Source organism: Leucoraja erinacea, chromosome 18, assembly GCF_028641065.1.
Source record: "Leucoraja erinacea ecotype New England chromosome 18, Leri_hhj_1, whole genome shotgun sequence".
Classification (NCBI taxonomy): domain Eukaryota; kingdom Metazoa; phylum Chordata; class Chondrichthyes; order Rajiformes; family Rajidae; genus Leucoraja; species Leucoraja erinaceus.
In genome coordinates, this window is record NC_073394.1 from 7,299,766 (window position 1) to 7,318,734 (window position 18,969).

The 18,969-nt window shown below is 47.5% G+C and overlaps 1 protein-coding gene across 1 annotated transcript in view; it reads right to left on the reverse strand.

Moving 5' to 3' along the window:
* The window catches only part of shank2b (SH3 and multiple ankyrin repeat domains 2b), a 463,010-nt gene that overhangs the window by 377,753 nt on the left and 66,288 nt on the right, over positions 1 to 18,969 (reverse strand). The window lies entirely within an intron of this gene.

Sequence of the window (18,969 nt, forward strand, 5' to 3'; positions counted from 1 at the left end):
TTGACATTTTCCATCATGCTAGAAAAAACGCCCCGACCTACTTGATGCCTCAAGTACCTACGACTACCATCACGACCTACTACGACCTCCTATGACCTCGTGACGACCATGCTGCGAGTACGAGTCAAGGGCAAGCTCGGCAGAGGTCGTGAATTAGGTCGTGAAAGTGGGACAGGCCCTTCGCAGCACTTGCAGCACCACAGACCCGGGTTCGATCCTGGCTACGGGTTCAATCCTGGCAAGTTTCCTTAGTTCATTTCTCACTGCTAAATGCGTTACTTCAAACATACTCTTGGGATGGCGTTTGCTCAGCGGCACAGTGAGAGGTCTCAACTTTGTCGATGACCAGAATGCCACCAGATCCCAGTGTGCAGATACATGATAAGGGAATAACGTTTAGTGCAAGATAAAGCCAGCAAAGCCCGATCAAGGATAGTCCGAGGGTTGCCATGGCTGTCAAGTCAGGTTTGATTAGGAAGCTTGACCGTGTGTGTATGGGATGATTGGTGAACGTGGATACTCCCTTCAGGAGGAGGAGAAATTCATCTGGATGTCCCCATGCAGGGATGCCGTCGATACAGTTTGAGTTTAGCTTATTGTCACATGTACCGAGGTACAGTGAAAAGCTTCTGTTGCGCGCTAACCAGTCAGCAGAAAGACGATACATGATTACAATCGAGCCGTTTACAGTGTACACATACATGATAAGGGAATAACGTTTAGTTCAAGGTAAAACCAGCAAAGTCTAATCAAGGATAGTCCGAGGGTTATCAAAGAGGTAGATAGTAGTTCAGCGCTGCTCTCTGGTTGTGGTAGGATGATTCAGTTGCCTGATAACAGTTGGGAAGAAACTGTCCCCGAATCTGGAGGTGTGCGTTTATACTTCTATATCATTTGCCTGACGAGAGAGGGGAGAAGAGGGAGTGGCCAGGATGCGACTCGTCCTTGATCATGCTGCTGGCCTTGCCGAGGCAGCGTGAGGTATAAGTGGAGCCTGTAGATGGGAGGTTGGTTTGTGCGATGGTCTGGGCTGCGTCATCTTGCGGTCTTGGATGGAGCTGATCCCAAACCAAGCTGTGATGCGTGACCATTGCCGAGAAGCAATCCCAGAGTGACTGCTCTGATGTCTGGTTAATCAATGGGACTGTTGATGAGGACCATTGCACTTGCTCATGGCCTTGTTGAGTCCTTCACTTAGTCTTTACAGCTCGTAAGCTTTGGAAAATGTCAAAGGAAGGAAACTCTCATTTTAAACAGATTGAAGGATATAGTTTTAAAATGAGAGGGAGTAGACCACATATAACCACAGAAGCGTTTCAGTTTCCCTTCAAAATTGGACCAAGTTTCCTTAGTTCATTGCTCACTGCTAAATGCGTAAATTCAAACATACTCTTGGGATGGCGTTTGCTCAGATTGGCACAGTGAGAAGTCTCAGCTTTGTCGACGACCAGAATGCCACTAGATCCCAGTTCATGGCAAGTAAGACAAGCCTAGACAACAAGCACAAGCCAGGGCAATGTAATATATTAACGCAGAAACACAGTGGTTAGGTAGTTGGAGGCCAGAACCATTGATTCAGAGACACGAGTTCAACTCCCACTGCAGTACTAGTGTTCACCAGACTAAGTGGGGGGGGGTCCCAGTCACACGGGAGGCCTGGTCCCCCAACGCAACCCATTCCCCAACGCAATATTCCACCACTCACCTGTTCCCCCAACGCAACCGGTTCCCCCAATGCAACATTCCACCACTCATCCATAGCCCCTAACTGTGCAGGCGCGGCTCATTTCCCCTCATCCCCCAGCACTCCCTCCCCCTTCTCTTCATGTGTGGTAGAGGACATGGGGAGGGGGGGAGAGGAGGGGAGGGACGGGGGGGATGTGTGGCAAGGGGGAGTGTAGGATGGGGAGAGGGTGGTGTGGGGGGGGGAGGAGGTGAGTGGGGTTGGGGGGTGTGTGGGGTGTGGGGGGGGTTCTGGGGGTGGGGAGGGATTGTGGGAGTGGGGAGGGGTTGTGGAGGGAGCGGTTGTGGGGGGGGGGGTTGTGGGGGAGGGCTTGTGGGGGGGCTTGTGGGGGAGGTGGGTTGTGGGGTCGGGGGGTATGTGGGAGTGGAGAAGGGTTCTGGGGGTGTGGAGAGGTTGTGTGGGGGAGGGGTTGTGTGGGGGGGGAGGGGTTGTGGGGGTAGGGGTTGTGTGGGGTGGAGGGTGGAGGGGTTGTGGAGGGGGAGGGGGGTTGTGGGGGAGGAGGGGTTTGTGTGGAGGGCTTGTGCTGGGCAGCTGGGTGGCGCTCGGGCTGGGCGGCTGGGGGGCTGGGCTCACTAACAGCTTCTGGACTCTCTTACTCATGGACTCTGGACTGGACTCAGCTCCGCCTTCGGGGCTTTATTCTCCTCGCCCCGGTGATTAAGAGCGGGTGCCGGAAGGGGCGTTACTTTCATGGTGACTGACATGCGAGAAGACCAATCAGCTGATCTCACGATTTTTTAAACCTTCATAACTTTTGTAATATTCCACCGATCGGAGTGCGTGGGCCAACTGGACTTTGACTAAACGGCGGCGCCCACTTGTGTTATCTACACAAAAATAATTTTATTGTGCAGCTGCACATGTGACTAAGAAAGCACCGTTAAACCATCATCTTTTTGAGGAGGTAACTAAGAAAATGGACAAGGGAGAGCCAGTGGATGTAGTGTACCTGGACTTTCAGAAAGCATTTGATAAGGTCCTACTTAGGAGATTAGTGGGCAAAATTATAGCACATGGTATTGGGGGTAGAGTGCTGACATGGATAGAAAATTGGTTGGCAGACAGGAAACAAAGAGTGGGGTTAACGGGTCCCTTTCAGAATGGCAGGCAGTGACTAGTGGGGTACCGCAAGGCTCGGCGCTGGGACCACAGCTATTTACAATATATATTAAAGATTTAGATGAAGGAATTAAAAGTAACTTTAGCAAATTTGCAGATGACACAAAGCTGGGTGGCAGTGTGAACCTGCAAACCTGTACGTCTTTTGACTGTGGGAGGTTACCCACGCAGGTCACGGGGAGAATGTACAAACTGCGTACACACAGCACCTGTAGTCGGGATCGAACCCGGGTCCCTGGCACTGTGAGGCAGCAACTCTACCACCGCAGCACTGTGCCATCCCAAATCCATGGCCTGCCGTGACTGGGATTACTCTGGTGCCCCATCCCAGGTAACATCCCGGTGAATCACTTCTCCATCCATTCCAGTCCAATAACATCTTCCCGATCACACCTGTAATGTTATCCATAGAACCTCTAGGTTGGTGTAAAACGCACCAGGCTCGTCAGTAACCCTACAAAGAAAGAAACCCATTGTTCTCCTGATCTGGCCTAAATATGTGACTCCAAACACACCAAAGTTGCTCAGCTCTAAGCTGCCTCGTCAGTTCTGGGAGAACTCACTAAAATGTGTCAGAAGGAACCGCAGATGCTGGTTTACACTGAAGATAGAAACAAAAAGCTGGAGTAACTCAGCGTTGATGTGGACAAGCTTTTCCCTTTGAGAATAGGGAAGATTCAAACAAGAGGACATGACTTCAGAATTAAGGGACAGAAGTTTAGGGGTAATATGAGGGGGAACTTCTTTACTCAGAGAGTGGTAGCGGTGTGGAATGAGCTTCCAGTGGAAGTGGTGGAGGCAGGTTCATTGGTATCATTTAAAAATAAATTGGATAGGCATATGGATGAGAAGGGAATGGAGGGTTATGGTATGAGTGCAGGCAGGTGGGACTAAGGGGAAAAAAGTTGTTGTTCGGCACGGACTTGTAGGGCCGAGATGGCCTGTTTCCTTGCTGTAATTGTTATATGGTTATATGGTTATATGGTGTCAGGCAGCATCTCTGGAGAAAAGGAATAGGTGACGTTTCGGGTCAGAACCATTCTTCAGACCTTCTGACCTGAAACGTGATGGATTCCTTATCTCCCGAGATGCTGCCTGGCCCGCTGTGTTACTCCAGCATTTGGTGTCGATCACCTGGAAGTTCCAGCATTTCCACTCATGCCCATGTATCCTGCGTCAATATTCCTTTTAACAAATTAGCGCAGAAAACGAACCCCTAAAGGAGATACACCAAGTCAATCCTTTATCCTTACACTCGCACAATGGGAAGAGTAAATCACATCCATTAATCTGCAGGGAGAGATCACAGACAAACAGAATAACAGCCTTCAGTTAATCAGGCTACAGAACGATAAGTGCCATCTGTCTCGATCCAAACATGACTGGAGTTCACGCATCATCTACAGTATTTGTTAGCATAGATTAAAGCATCCAATGTCTGCCCTTTTTGCAAAGAAGAATAAATTGATCTGTCTGTCTCTCTGGGTCTCCTGCTGCTTTGACTACTATTTCCATGTCTGAAGGTGCCATCACATATAACTACACCTCTCTATTCCGAGAGAGACGGATCCCAGCATGACAGTACTTGGCTCATTGGAGCATGGTTTGAAGTTGTACCAGAGTTTCAATGACAACTCAAGCCTTTGCCCCGCTCTTGAAGTTGGTCGCCTTTGTCTTATGCCATTGTCTTTGGGCGGCACGGTAGCGCAGCGGTAGAGTCGCTGCCTTACAGCGCCAGGGACCCGGGTTCGATCCTGCAGCTAAGGTTGTTTCATACACCCAAAGGTGGTGGGCGTATGGAACAAGCTGCCAGAGGAGGTCGTTGAGGCAAGGGGCTATCCCATTGTTTAAGAAACAGTTGGCCAAGTACATGGATAGGACAGGTTTGGAGGGCTATGGACCAAGCGCAGGCAAGTGGGACTGGGTAGCTGGGACAGTGTGGGCGAGATGGGCAAGAGGGCCCGTTTCCACACTGTATCACTATAAGTCTACTCTGCCATTCAATCATGGCTGATCTGTCTCTCCCTCTGAACCCTATTCTCCTGCCTTCTCCCCATAACCCCTGACACCCGTACTAATCAAGAAACCGTTTGTACATGGCCAGCCGCCTTTTCCACCGGGTTGATTCTGTCCTCCGCAGACTTTGATGTGATTTACAAGGCTGACTCTCACTGCTTCAAAACAATCTCTCCAGAACAATATCTCCAGATATTTAAGCAATTACTCTAAAGAAGGACACAGCTCAGTCTTCAGTTTGGTTTCGTTTGGAGATACAGCGCGGAAACAGGCCCTTCGGCCCACCGAGTCCGCGCCGACCAGCGATCCCCGCACACTAACACTATCCTACACACACTGGGGGCAATTTACAAGTTTACCAAGCCAATCGGCCTACAAACCAGCAGGTCTTTGGAGTGTGGGAGGAAACCGGAGCATCCGGAGAAAACCCACGCATGTCACGGGGAGAACGTACAAACTCTGTACAGACAGCACCCGCAGTCAGGATTGAACCCGGGACTCTGGAGCTGTAAAGCAGCAACACCACCATTCATAAATGTGAGGAGATAATAGTTTTGCCTTGAAGTATTCTCTCAACACATTATCTGGCCTGCAATGACACAAAGACATCAGTTATATATTCCCAGCAACACGAACAATCCACAGCCTTGAAGGTGATCAATGCTCATGATGCTGCACTAATACGTTTTGTACTTTGGAATAGTGTCCTTGGCCAACTTCCACTTCCCAACTTACTGATTCCATCCAAAGGTATTTCCTACCTCTGTCTGGCTTGGCTGAACCACTCGCTTTATGATTTAATCTCCTCTCAATAGATTAGCGCGGGTGTCAGGGGTTACGGGGAGAAGGCAGGAGAATGGGGTGAGGAGCGAAAGATAGATCAGCCATGATTGAATGGCGAAGTAAAGAGGTTCTTCTGCAGTTGTATAGTGCTCTAGTGAGACCACATCTGGAGCATTGCGTACAGTTTTGGTCTCCTAATTTGAGGAAGGACATCCTTGTGATTGAGGCAGTGCAGTGTCGGTTCACGAGATTGATCCCTGGGATGGCAGGACTGCCATATGAGGAACGATTGATTGAAAAGACTAGGCTTGTATTCACTGGAGTTTAGAAGGATGAGGGGGCATCTTAGAGAAACATATAAAATTCTAAAAGGACTGGACAAGCTAGATGCAGGACAAATGTTCCCAATGTCGGGCGAGCCCAGAACCAGGGGCCACAGTCTTAGAATAAAGGGGAGGTCATTTAAGACTGAGGTGAGAAAAAACTTTTTCACCCAGAGAGTTGTGAATTTGTGAAATTCCCTGCCACAGAGGGCAGTGGAAGCCAAATCACTGGATGGATTTAAGAGAGAGTTCGATGGAGCTCTAGGGGCTAGTGGAATCAAGGGATATGGGGAGAAGGCAGGCACGGGTTATTGATTGGGGACAATTTGCCATTATCACAATGAATGTGATCATGGCAAATCATCATGGATGGATTTAAGGGCCAAATGGCCTCCTCCTGCACCTATTTTCTATGAAGTAGACTCGATGGGTAGAGTAGTCTAATTCTGCTCCTAGAACTTGTGAACTTTCCAACAGCTTTATCACATAGCCTAATCAAAATCTGTTCATATTTAGTAGGCTTTTAATTTTATATCTCAACGATCTGATTTTAAATTGCTTTTTTTTTAAACACACATGATGCACTTAATACCAATCCTTGTGCTATCAGCCTTATACAACAGTCACTAATAAATGGCTTTCCCAACAAGTCTGCCACATCTCTCATATATAAGTTTATAAACTGTCGGAGCAGAACTAGGCCATTCGGCCCATCAAGTCTACTCCGCCATTCCATCATGGCTGATCTATCTTTCCCTCCTAACCCCATTCTCCTGCCTTCTCCCCATAACCCCTGACACCCGTACTAATCAATAATCCATCAACCTCCACCTTAAAAATATTCATTGCTTTGGCCTCCACAGCCGTCTGCGGCAAAAAATTCCACGGATTCACCACCCTCTGACGAAAGAAATCTCTTACAGTGAATGAAATCTCACAGTTCATTAATCCATGGACAGCTCTCCGAAGCAATCGGTGTGGCTCTGCAATGTTTCTCGGTCCTTCTTCAATTCCCTTCAGGAAACCGCTTCCTGTTGCCCAGTTCGGGGAAACGCATTCCACTACGCTAATCCCACTGAGAGCTCCTGTCAACGGCAAGTTAACGAGTCAGCAGTTTTCCCCCGGCACGAGGGCGCAGATTTCCCCGAGCCACCTTACCTTTATCATTACGGGGCACGCCGGAGGGATGTAGAACACACTCACACGGCAACAGATTCATCTGCTGAAGATGAACACCCCTCAGCTCACAATCTCTGCAACTCCCACACCAAGGGGTGACTCACACCGGTGGAACTTATCGAATGTGTTAGAAGATGTGATCGTTTTGAATAGAATAGAATAGAATAGCATAGAATGCCTTTTATTGTCATTCAAACAGCTTGGTTTGAACAAAGGTTACACAAAAAAGCTGGAGAAACTCAGCGGGTGCAGCAGCATCTATGCAGCGAAGGAAATAGGCAACGTTTCGGGCCGAAACCCTTCTTCAGACTGATCGAGGGCGGGGGTGGGTGGGGACAAGGTTCAACTTTGGTTTGAACAAAGTTGCATTCAGACTTTGAGTGGATGAAAATGCCCCCTTCAGAGCTATATTTTGAACCAATCTGATATAAGTTTAACTTGCTGCTCTTTTCAATGAATCAAAGCTACGATCAAAGATTATTTGACCACAGTCTTAGAATAAAGGGGAGGTCATTTAAGACCGAGGTGAGAAAAAACTTTTTCACAGAGGGCAGTGGAGGCCAAATCATTGGATGGATTTAAGAGAGAGTTAGATAGAGCTCTAGGGGCAAGTGGAATCAAGGGATATGGGGAGATCAGCCTGATCACAATGAATGGCGGTGCTCGCTTGAAGGGCCGAATGGCCTCCTCCTGCACCTATTTTCTATGTTTCTATATTTCTAACCAATACTGATTGTTTTTTTAGGATCGTCCAGTATTTATTATACCCAAAATGAGCGATTTGCTGGTTTATTTTCACCAAGTGGCGCAACTGTAGAGTTGCTGCCTCACAGCGCCAGAGGCGCAGGTTCGATCCTGACCACGGGTGCTGTCTGCATGGAGTTTGTACGTTCTTCCCGTGGCCATGTGGGTTTTCTCCGGGTGTTCCAGTTTCCTCCCACATTCAAGAGAGGTACAGGTTTGTAGGTTACTTGGCTTTGGTAGAAATTGTAAATTATCCCTAGTGTGTGGGATGGCGCTAGTGTTTGGGGTGATCGCTGGTCGGCGCGGACTCAGTGGGTCGAAGGGCTTGATTCCGCGCTGTATCTCAAAAGATGAATAGTCTAAAGTCACCAACTTCCTCCATCCTCCTCTCCGTCAGGAGTTTGCCGGGCTTCCCTCTCCGGCAGGTTCCCGACCCCGCGGCGGGTGTGCCAGGCCCGCTGTTTGGTGTCACTGCATGCCGCAAGACCATCTCGCTTCCTGCCGCACGGCACCATGTCTCCAGGTAGCAGGAATCCACTATCTGCAGATTCCGCTGTAGCCTTCCACTGGGGATAGGACATATTGTGTGGAGACGTATTTGCAGGCTTATGCCCCTGTCCCACTTAGGAAACCTGAACGGGAACCTCTGGAGACTTCGCGCCCCAAGGTTTCCGTGCGGTTCCCGGAGGTTTTTGTCAGTCTCCCTACCTGCTTCCACTACCTGCAACCTCCGGCAACCACCTGCAACCTCCGGGAACCGCACGGAAACCTTGGGTGGGGCGCAAAGTCTCCAGAGGTTTCCGTTCAGGTTTCCTAAGTGGGACAGGGGCATTACGGAGAAGAAGTCAGGGGATAAAACAAGTAGGATGCTACGGACGAAGGGTTGAAGGAGGACATGCGTGGAGACGGACATCGGATTGCGGGATGACCAAAATGGAAGCAATGGCTACAACGGGCCTTTATGGACACCTGCAGTTAGGACTCTTGCTTATGGACTTACAGTAGGCTGTTCTGTACATACCGTACTGATCGGGATCATTGTGCTTATGTACAGGGATAGTCTTGCTGTGCTGTATGCAAAAGATGTCTTTCATGGTACACCTGTCAATAAAGAACCCGGTAAAGAACCATTGAACCATTGCTAAAGAGCCAGTATGTCCGCGACAGGCCAAATGGCCTCTCTCTGTGCTCTGACCATTTCTTTATATCGATTAACAAGAAAATAGCTTCCAGAAAGATGCCAAGGAAAGCAGCATTGGATAATATTAATCAATTATTTTTCTAAAGCTTGCGGATTTTAGTTAGGTTAATCCATGTTCTGTGGGAGACATTCAATAAAGCTCAATTTCATTAAAATCTACTACCTCTCATTGTTAGTCAAGCCCGACATGTTCAGTTGCCCAGCAACAATGGTCAGCTCCATATTGGCTTCGAGCTCGCAAACAGTTTTGTCAAAAGTATTCAGCGGGAATTTGCAGCTTCAAGCCAGTAGATTCTATTTGGAGGATCCATATGTTCAGAAGTGATAGAAGAAGAATTAGGCCATTCGGCCCATTAAGTCTACTACGCCATTCGATCATGGCTGATCTATCTATCTCTATCCCTCCTCACCCCATTCACCTGCCTTCTCCACATAACCCACTCACACCCGTAAACCACCTTCTCACCAAAATGATGCTGGGTCTGAATAGATTCATGTGCGGAAAGGAACTGCAGATGTCGGTTTATTCCGAAGATGGACACAAAGTGCCGGAGTAACTCAGCGGGTCAGGCAGCATCTCTGGAGAAAAAGGACAGGTGACATTTTTGAAGGGTTCAGACACAAAACGTCATGCATCCTTTTTGTCCAGCGATGCTTCCTGACCCGCTGAGTTACTCCGGCACTTTGTTACTCCGGTGTCTATCTTCTGAAAAGATAAAATGCAGTGAACCTTCTGAATTTTGCAGTCGGCAGGGCAGGGCATATCGCCAAGTCAGACAATTTAACATTATTTTATCAAGCCAATTAACCTACAAACCTTTGGAGTGTGGGAGGAAACCAAAGATCTCGGAGAAAACCCACGCAGATCACAGGGAGAACGTACAAACTCCGTACAGACGGCACCCATGGTCGGGATCGAACCCGGGTCTCTAGCGCTGCATTTTGCTGTAAGGCAGCAACTCTACCGCTGCGCCACCGTGACTGTCAGTGGATAGATTACAAAGATCAAAGACCGCTTCCCTCGAGTTGTAGACAAGATGGGCTCAATGGCCCCCCCTTTGATCCAATGCTTGGTTTACAATTTGCTATTGATGAACCGATAAATAATGATAAGAAAAGAGCCAGGAAAACGACCACTTGGCAATATGAATCAATTCTTTCTCTACAGGGCCTGTCCCACTTGCTGATTTTTTCAGCGACTGCCGGCATCATTGACTGACACATCAGGTCACCGAAAAACGGAGCGTGATGCGGCGGTGACACGGCCTGATGGCGTATGACGCGGTGTTTTTATCAAGTGTCGCAACATTTTTTTGTTGCCGCTGGATTTTTGAAATGTTCAAAATCTTTTGGCGACACCGATATGTCGCCGAAATAATCGCCAAGTGGGACAGGCCCTTAAGACTTGGGGATTTTAGTTCAGTTTGTTCACATTCCATGAGAGAGATTCAGTAGAGCTCAGTTTCTTTAACATGTAATGCATATTCAAGGATAGATTTAGTTTAGTTTAGTTTAGAGATAGAGCATGGAAACAGTCCCTTTGGCCCACTGTGTCGACGCCGGCCAGCAATTTCACGTACAATAGTAGGTAGACAAAAATGCTGGAGAAACTCAGCGGGTGAGGCAGCATCTATGGAGCAAAGGAAATGGGCGACGTTTCGGGTCGAGACCCTTCTTCAGACTAGCTTCTACTGACTTCATCCATTTCACCACTAACTTCCGACACCAACTCAACAACCCCGTACAATAGTTCTATGTTATCCCAGTTTTACATCCCACATACATTACAAATTCAACACTGGAATGACCTTAATTTGACAGGAGTATTGAAAGCCAAGGCAGATGGATTGAAACATGGATCAGTGTGGAACAGCAGAGGGGTACAAAGGGGCTGAATAGCCTCCTCACTATTCCAGATGAGGACATGGATTACGGATACTTATAACTCTGGGTTATGATATTCCAGGAGCAAATTTTCAATCACATCAGTTCTCTGGAGGTTATACAAAGGCTGCATAATTGGTACATTGTGCCAGAACCATTGCTTCACTTATTTCAGCTGTAAAACGTAATCTCCTCCTCAAAATTCCTCCTCAGAGGATATTTGGCCTCTTTCCACTGAATGTGAGACTCAGAATTAAAGGCCGTTCCTTTAGGAAGGAGATGAGGAGGCATTTATTTTGTCAGAAGGTGGTGAATCTGTGGAATTATTTACCACACAAGGTTGTGGAGGCCAAGTCAGTGGATATATGGGCAGAGATAGATAGATTCTTGATTAGTGCGGATGCCAGAGGATATGGGGAGAAGGCAGGAGAATGGGGTTAGGAGGGAGAGATAGATCAGCCATTGAATGGCGGAGTAGGCTTGATGGGCCAAATGGCCTAATTCTGCCCCTATCATAGAAACATAGAAACATAGAAATTAGGTGCAGGAGTAGGCCATTCGGCCCTTCGAACCTGCACCGCCATTCAATATGATCATGGCTGATCATCCAACTCAGTATCCTGTACCTGCCTTCTCTCCATACCCTCTGATCCCCTTAGCCACAAGGGCCACATCTAACTCCCTCTTAAATATAGCCAATAAACTGGCCTTGACTACCCTCTGCGGCAGAGAGTTCCAGAGATTCACCACTCTCTGTGTGAAAAAAGTTCTTCTCATCTCAGTTTTAAAGGATTTCCCCCTTATCCTTAAGCTGTGATCCCTTGTCCTGGACTTCCCCAACATCAGGAGCAATCTTCCTGCATCTAGCCTGTCCAACCCCTTAAGAATTTTGTACGTTTCTATAAGATCCCCTCTCAATCTCCTAAATTCTAGAGAGTATAAACCAAGTCTATCCAGTCTTTCTTCATAAGACAGTCCTGACATCCCAGGAATCAGTCTGGTGAACCTTCTCTGCACTCCCTCTATGGCAATAATGTCCTTCCTCAGATTTGGAGACCAAAACTGTACGCAATACTCCAGGTGTGGTCTCACCAAGACCCTGTACAAACTGCAGTAGAACCTCCCTGCTCCTATACTCAAAGATAGTCTGAGGGTCTCCAAATCAGGTAGATCAGGACTCAGGTCCTGGTCCAAGGTCAGGATTGAACTTGGACACTGCCACAGAGAGACGATGGCTGTTCCAGTTGCCACACTCACAAGTTGTGAATTTGTTGACGGCGGGAATGTTGTGCATGGATGAGGGAATTCTGGTTTAGTTTAATCCTCATGGAAGTTGAGGCAGTGTTAGTGGGAATGCACATATGCTCACTGGAACTAAGTGCTAGCGCAGTGGTAGAGTTGCTGCCTTACAGCCCCAGAGACCAGGGTTCGATCCTGGCTACGAGTACGGAATTCGTACGTTCTCCCTGTGGCCGCGTGGGCTCTTCTCCGGGTGCTCCGGTTTTATTCCACACTCCAAAGACGTGCAGGTTTTGCAGGTTAATTAGCTTTGGTAAAAGAGTTGCTAGTGTGTCGGATAGTGTTAGTGTACGGGGTGACCACTGGTCAGTGCATGATATCTCTGTATCTCTAATACAGAGATGCTGTATCTCTAAAAGTGCGTAATGTGAAGAATCTCTAAACTGTGAAACGCACACCTCCAGATTCAGGGACTATTTCCTCCCAGCTGTTATCAGGCAACTGAACCATCCTACCACAACCAGAGCAGTTCTGAGCTACAACCCACCTCATTTGGAGACCCTCGGACTAACTTTGATCGGACTTTGCTGACTTTATCTTGCACTAAACGTTATTCCCTTATCCTGTATCTGTACACCGTGGATGGCTCGATTGTAATCATGTATTGTCGTTCCACTGGCTGGTTAGTACACAACAACAGCTTTTCACTGTACACGGTGACAATAAACTAAACTAAAGCTGAAGCAGTTATGCTTTTGAAATGACTTGAGCTGACCCGAGTGTGTGGTCGTAAATGATTTGGTTCTGGTCTCACTTACGCTTCTTCAACAGAAGGGGGGAGTTGATTCTCTTTTACCTATAACTGGGCCAACAGCAACCTTAAAATAGTGCAGACGGGAACTCGATGACAGCACGCGGAGCTAAGAATAAGTCGTGAGGCCAATCGAGCCTCCTGCAGGCCGAGGGCAATTCTCGATCAATCAAGGACAGCGGAGTGCATCATCCCCAGCGGCGAGCTAAAATAAACTCACCTTTCACAAACAGAACACGCACACTTAGACCTCAACACAAATAACACAAGCTGTGCACTGCTGTTGGCAATGTTCAAAGCACCAAGGTACAATGTCACTCAATGTTTTGCTATAATTTAGTGGATCTGAACATCGCTGGTAAGGCAAGTCTTTCTTGCCCGTAACCTTCTCCCAGCTAACAATGATCTATTCTCCATTGTTTGTACGTTCTCCCCGTGACCTGCGTGGGTTTTCTCCGGGTGCTCCGGTTTCCTCCCACACTCCAAAGACGTGCAGGTTTGCAGGTTAATTGGCTTGGTGTAGTTGTAAGTTGTCCCCAGTGTGTGTAGGATGGTGCCAGTGTGCGGGGATCGCTGGTCGGCGCGGACTCGGTTTGAGGAAGAGCCTGTTTCCGCGCTGTACCTCTAAAATAAACTAAACTAAATCCCACAGATGTGCAGGTCGCAGTGGTGGAATCTGGGGTGAGCTGATGGGACTGTGAGGAGATTACAGTAATGTGGGATAAACATGGGTTTAGTGTTAATTGATGGGTAATGGTTAGCATGGACTCGAAGGGCCCTTTGTCTCTCCAACCATGAAACTTATTTACTTACAGACAAAGCAGAGGGAAAATACCACTGTAATATTTTGTACTTCTCACTAAAGTGAGAATTTAGCATTGCACATAGAATGTAAGGCATCATCAGATCAGTAATACACCAGCGCTTATCACCATCATATCTGCTTCATTTCTACAATATTTTCTCTACACACTTATTCTAAACAAGAATTTTCCACAATCATTCCAAATTGAGAGACTCAATGTGTAGGAAGGTACTGCTGATGCTGGTTTACACCAAAGTTAGACACAAAATTCTGGAGTCACTCAGCGGGACAGGAAGCATCTCTGGAGAGAAGGAATGGGTGACGTTTCGGGTCCAGACCCTTCTTCAGACTCTCTCCCTTTAGCTCGACTTAAAACATCACATACTCCTTTTCTCCGGAAATGCCTCCTGACCCTCTGAGTTGCTCCAGCATTTAGTGTCCATTGACAGACTCAATCCCTGCTAATTTACGTTCTTCACACCAATAGATGTTGTAATTCTCAATCATTCAATTTAACGGTGGTCTCAGGTGTATATATCTCTGCTTAATACCATTTTGACACCTTGCCACTTGTAAAAGTTACTTGATTAATACCTTTTACACAGACGTTTGTTCAATTCAAAACATCAAAGCATTTTAGTTTGGTTTAGTTTAGTTTAGAGATCCCTGTACACTAGCACTATCCTACACGCAGGGGACAATTTACAATCTTTACCGAACCCAATTAACCTAACCTACAAACCTGTACGTTTTTCGAGTAAACCGAAGATCCCGGAGAAAACCCACGGGGAGAACGTACAAACTCCACACAAACAGCACCGGTAGCCAGGATCGAACCGGGGTCTCTAGATCTGTAAAGGGCCTGTCCCACTTGGGCGTAATTTGCACGTAATTTACGCAACATCATTTACGTGTCATGGCGCACGACGCGCGCGAATTGCCGCACATGGTGCGTGGTGACGTAGGCAGTGACCCGCGGATTTTGGGATGTACAAAATATTCGCGCGCCGTCTGCGTGACGTGCAAATGACGCCCAATTGGGACAGGCCCTTAAGGCAGCAACTCTACCGCTGCGCCACTATTTTGTTACTGTGTATTCCAGCCTCAACAGTGCTGAAAACAGCGGCTCCATCAAACACGTGGCTGGGCGTTTTAACTTGTGACACGAGAAAGACAGAGTTGCTGACTTGCTCTCTGGATCAAAACCAGCAACTGTGCGTCCCAGGTTTCACCGCAACGACACGCCACGTTGAGCTCGCGGTCTAAAAACAGTCTGACAATGCGAAACCGTCGCCAAACGACTGGCTGAGCGCCGGCGGACTGCGGCTTCTCGCCGCAGCCCGAGCGAGTGGGAGGACAACAAGAGCGCATCAAACCTGGTACATGGGAGCAGGAAGCACAGCCCATTTGTCCAAGTCATCCCATCACACGGAACGCTGTCGCATCAAGGGCCGGGACGGAGGCAATGATTGCAAGCCTCGCTTCTTCCCACATATTTAACGTTGCCGTCAACATAATGAGGAATGTCAGTGGAGGCCGACTGAATAACACAGCGACCGTCTCCATATTACAACAGGCGCTTGCTCTGGCCTGCACCAGATGTTTTATAATCCACCGCTGCCTCTCACAACTGTGGGCTGGCTGGAAAAAACAATCACGGATTAACTTCATCGTCTTCACTGCCCGTAATCCTCGGCTAACTCACGCTCCATCTAGCAGGCAAATAGAGTGCACTCACCCTGAGGATGACTTTCAATGCCCAGCCTGTGCGTATTAACTCCGTGTTCAAATCAACACTTTCTGGAAATGCATTAATGGTGAATCAAATTACATTTAGGGGTTTTGCCCCTTCTGCATCGGCCAACCCCTAGAGTCATCGAGTTGTACAGTGTGGAAACAGGCCCTTCGGCCCAACTTGCCCACACCGGCCAATGTGTCCCATCTACACTCGTCCCACCTGCATGCGTTTGGCCCATATCACTCCAAACACTGCCACAGAGGGTAGTTGAGGCCAGTTCATTGGCTATATTTAAGAGGGAGTTAGATGTGGCCCTTGTGGCTAAGGGGATCAAGGGGTATGAAGAGAAGGCAGGTACGGGATACTGAGTTGGATGATCAGCCATGATCATATTGAATGGCGGTGCAGGCTCGAAGGGCCGAATGGCCTACTCCTGCACCTAATTTCTATGTTTCTACGTTTCTAAACCTGTCCTATCCATATACCTGTTAAAATATTTCTTTAAAGTTGCGATAGTCCCAATAGACAATAGGTGCAGGAGTAGGCCATTCGGCCCTTCGAGCCAGCTCCGCCATTCAATGTGAACATGGCTGATCATCCCCAATCAGTATCCCGTTTCTGCCTTTTCCCCATATCCCCTGACTCCGCTATCTTTAAGAGCCCTATCTAGATCTCTGTTGAAAGTATCCAGAGAACCTGCCTCCACCGCCCTCTGAGGCAGAGAGTTCCCCAGACTCACATCTCCCTGCCTCAACTACTCCTCCGGCAGCTCATTCCATAAATCCACTGCCCTTTGTGTGAAAAAGTGAACTCCTCAGGTTCCTATTAAATCTTTTCCCCCCTCACCTTAAACCTATGTCCTCTGGTTCTCGATTATCCCTACTCTGGGCAAGAGAGTAATAATAATAATAATAATGACTAGGTTTATTGGCCAAATATTCACATACAAGGAATTTGCATTGGTGCTCTGTGCGTCTGCCAATCTATTCCTCTCATGTTCCTCATTGAGGTTATCCGGCGATCCAACAAACCTGCTATCTGGCCACAACTATGGTCGTGCTCAGTGGGAAAGATAGGTCAGGAATTCTGCCTCTATCGACTGACTCTTAAGGGTTGCATCCTCATATGCACTTCAGAACTAGGGCAGGATCTTCCTTCCTTTTCAAGGCATGTGGGGTGAGATTGGGAGGGCGGCAAGGATGGGAGAGATGGTGACCAGCAAGCCAATATTTTATTAGAACATATGTGTTGGCAGGAACTGGTTTACTTTGAAGATCGACACAAAATGCTGGAGTAACTCAGCGGGGCAGACAGCATCTCTAGAGAAAAGGAATAGGTGACGTTTCATGTCGAGACCCTTCTTCAGGGTAATCCTCTTTGTCGAGACCAGAAACGTCACCTATTCCTTTTCACCCGCACATTATCTTTGTACTTTGCTACGCTCATAATAATAATAATAATAATAATAATAATAATAATAATCTTATTTATATAGCACATTTTCAGTCAACTTGCATTAACCCCAAAGTGCTTCACATAATTACATTACATTACACACGGGCAAAGGTGGGTGAAATGTCTTGCCCCAAGGACACAACGACAGTATGCACTCCAAGCGGGATTCGAACCGTCTACCTCCCGGTCGCCAGCCGAACACTTAGCCCATTGTGCCATCTGTCGTCTCATCTTAAATCTATGCCCTCTCGCTCTATGGCATATCCCTGGTTGGCGTGATGCGCTTTGGGCCAAATCAGTGGGTCAACTCTCTTGATGTAGCAATATAATGGCAATGTTACCTGACTCTCTATCACAGAGTCAGAGCTCCTTCAAGACTTCTTATTAGAGAGCAATCCAAGTTCAGGCCCAGAAATGAACAAGGTCTCAAAACTGATAAGCCAGTAGTGGGAGAGTCTAAGGCCAGAGGATGTACCTTTAGAAAGGGGATGAGGTGGAATTTGTTTAGCCAGAGAGTGGTGAATCTGTGGAATTCATTGCCACAGACGGCTGTGGAGGCCAAGTCAATGGATATTGCTAAAGTGGAGATTGACAGATTCTTGATGAGGAAGGGTGTCAGGGGTTATGGGGTGAAGGCAGGAGAATGGGGTTGAGAGGGAGAGATAGATCAGCCATGATTGATGACAGAGTAGACGATGGGCCGAATGGCCTAATTCTGCTTCCACAAATGAACTATGAGAGGACGGAGATTGTGGGGAGGGGGGCATAGAAACTGTTTATGTACAACATGTGTGTTGTCAGTCAAATGGATTATACTGGAGTCAGCTCAACAAGAGAAAGGGTTTTAGTATTGCACAGACAATTCCATTTTTTTTTTCATTTCTTATCATCTGATGAAAGGATTTACATTTTCATCATGAAGACAGTAAACCGTCGATTATCCTGAACTGGGACTGAGAAAATTGTCATTCCCGGCCTTTTTGCATTTCTTTATACAACAGAAGAATTACATAGAAGAGATCAGACCCTTTAGAAACATAGAGACATAGGTGCAGGAGTAGGCCATTTGGCCCTTTGAGCCATTCAATATGATCATGGCTGATCATCTAAACTCAGTGCCCCGTTTGTGCTTTTTCATCAGTATTAGACTTTGGCCCACAATGTCTGTGCCGAACGTGAATCAATACGGTGTGGCTTCAGCTTAAACACGGGCCATTCATGCTCGAACCCTCGTCAGGAGATACGAGGGCGGGCACGTGACGTCATGGGCTAGTGGGAGTGTCCTAGTACTTAAGGTCTCTCACCGCGAGACCTTGAGCAGTCAACCGGTAGCTGAGCCCGAGAGAACAAGCTCGCTCCGCTGCAGCAACATTGTATTATAGTTAGCGCACCAACCACCACTGAATAAACGACTCTTTGAACCGGCCTGACGTCTCACCTTTATTCACCACGTATGGTGCCGCTACAATAGGGTGGATGCAATCAACTCGACTAATGCAATCAACTCGACATGCACACACAGAAGATCAAATAGAACAAGTTGTCCTACAACTTTAGGCTTTGCACGCCACACGAAAGAAGAAGATTAATCCATATCCCTCTACACACCTAAGCCTGTACAAAGGCCTCTTCAATGCCACTGTCGTATCTGTCTCAACCACCAAACCTGGTTCAAGAACTCATTCATTCATAAAAAACTTACCTCTCATATCTCCTTTATAACTTTGACCCTCTCACCTTAAACCAACGCCCTCTTGTCCTTTGATAGTTTCACCCTGGGGAGAACATTTTGACTGTCTACCTTTAATTCAGTCATAGTGAGACCCCCCCTCCAGTCAATAATTGGTTACATTGCTCAATAGCGTTGATCAGCCCGAAGTCTTACATTACAACTTATCCAAACACGTGAGTGTTTCATACTCAACTTC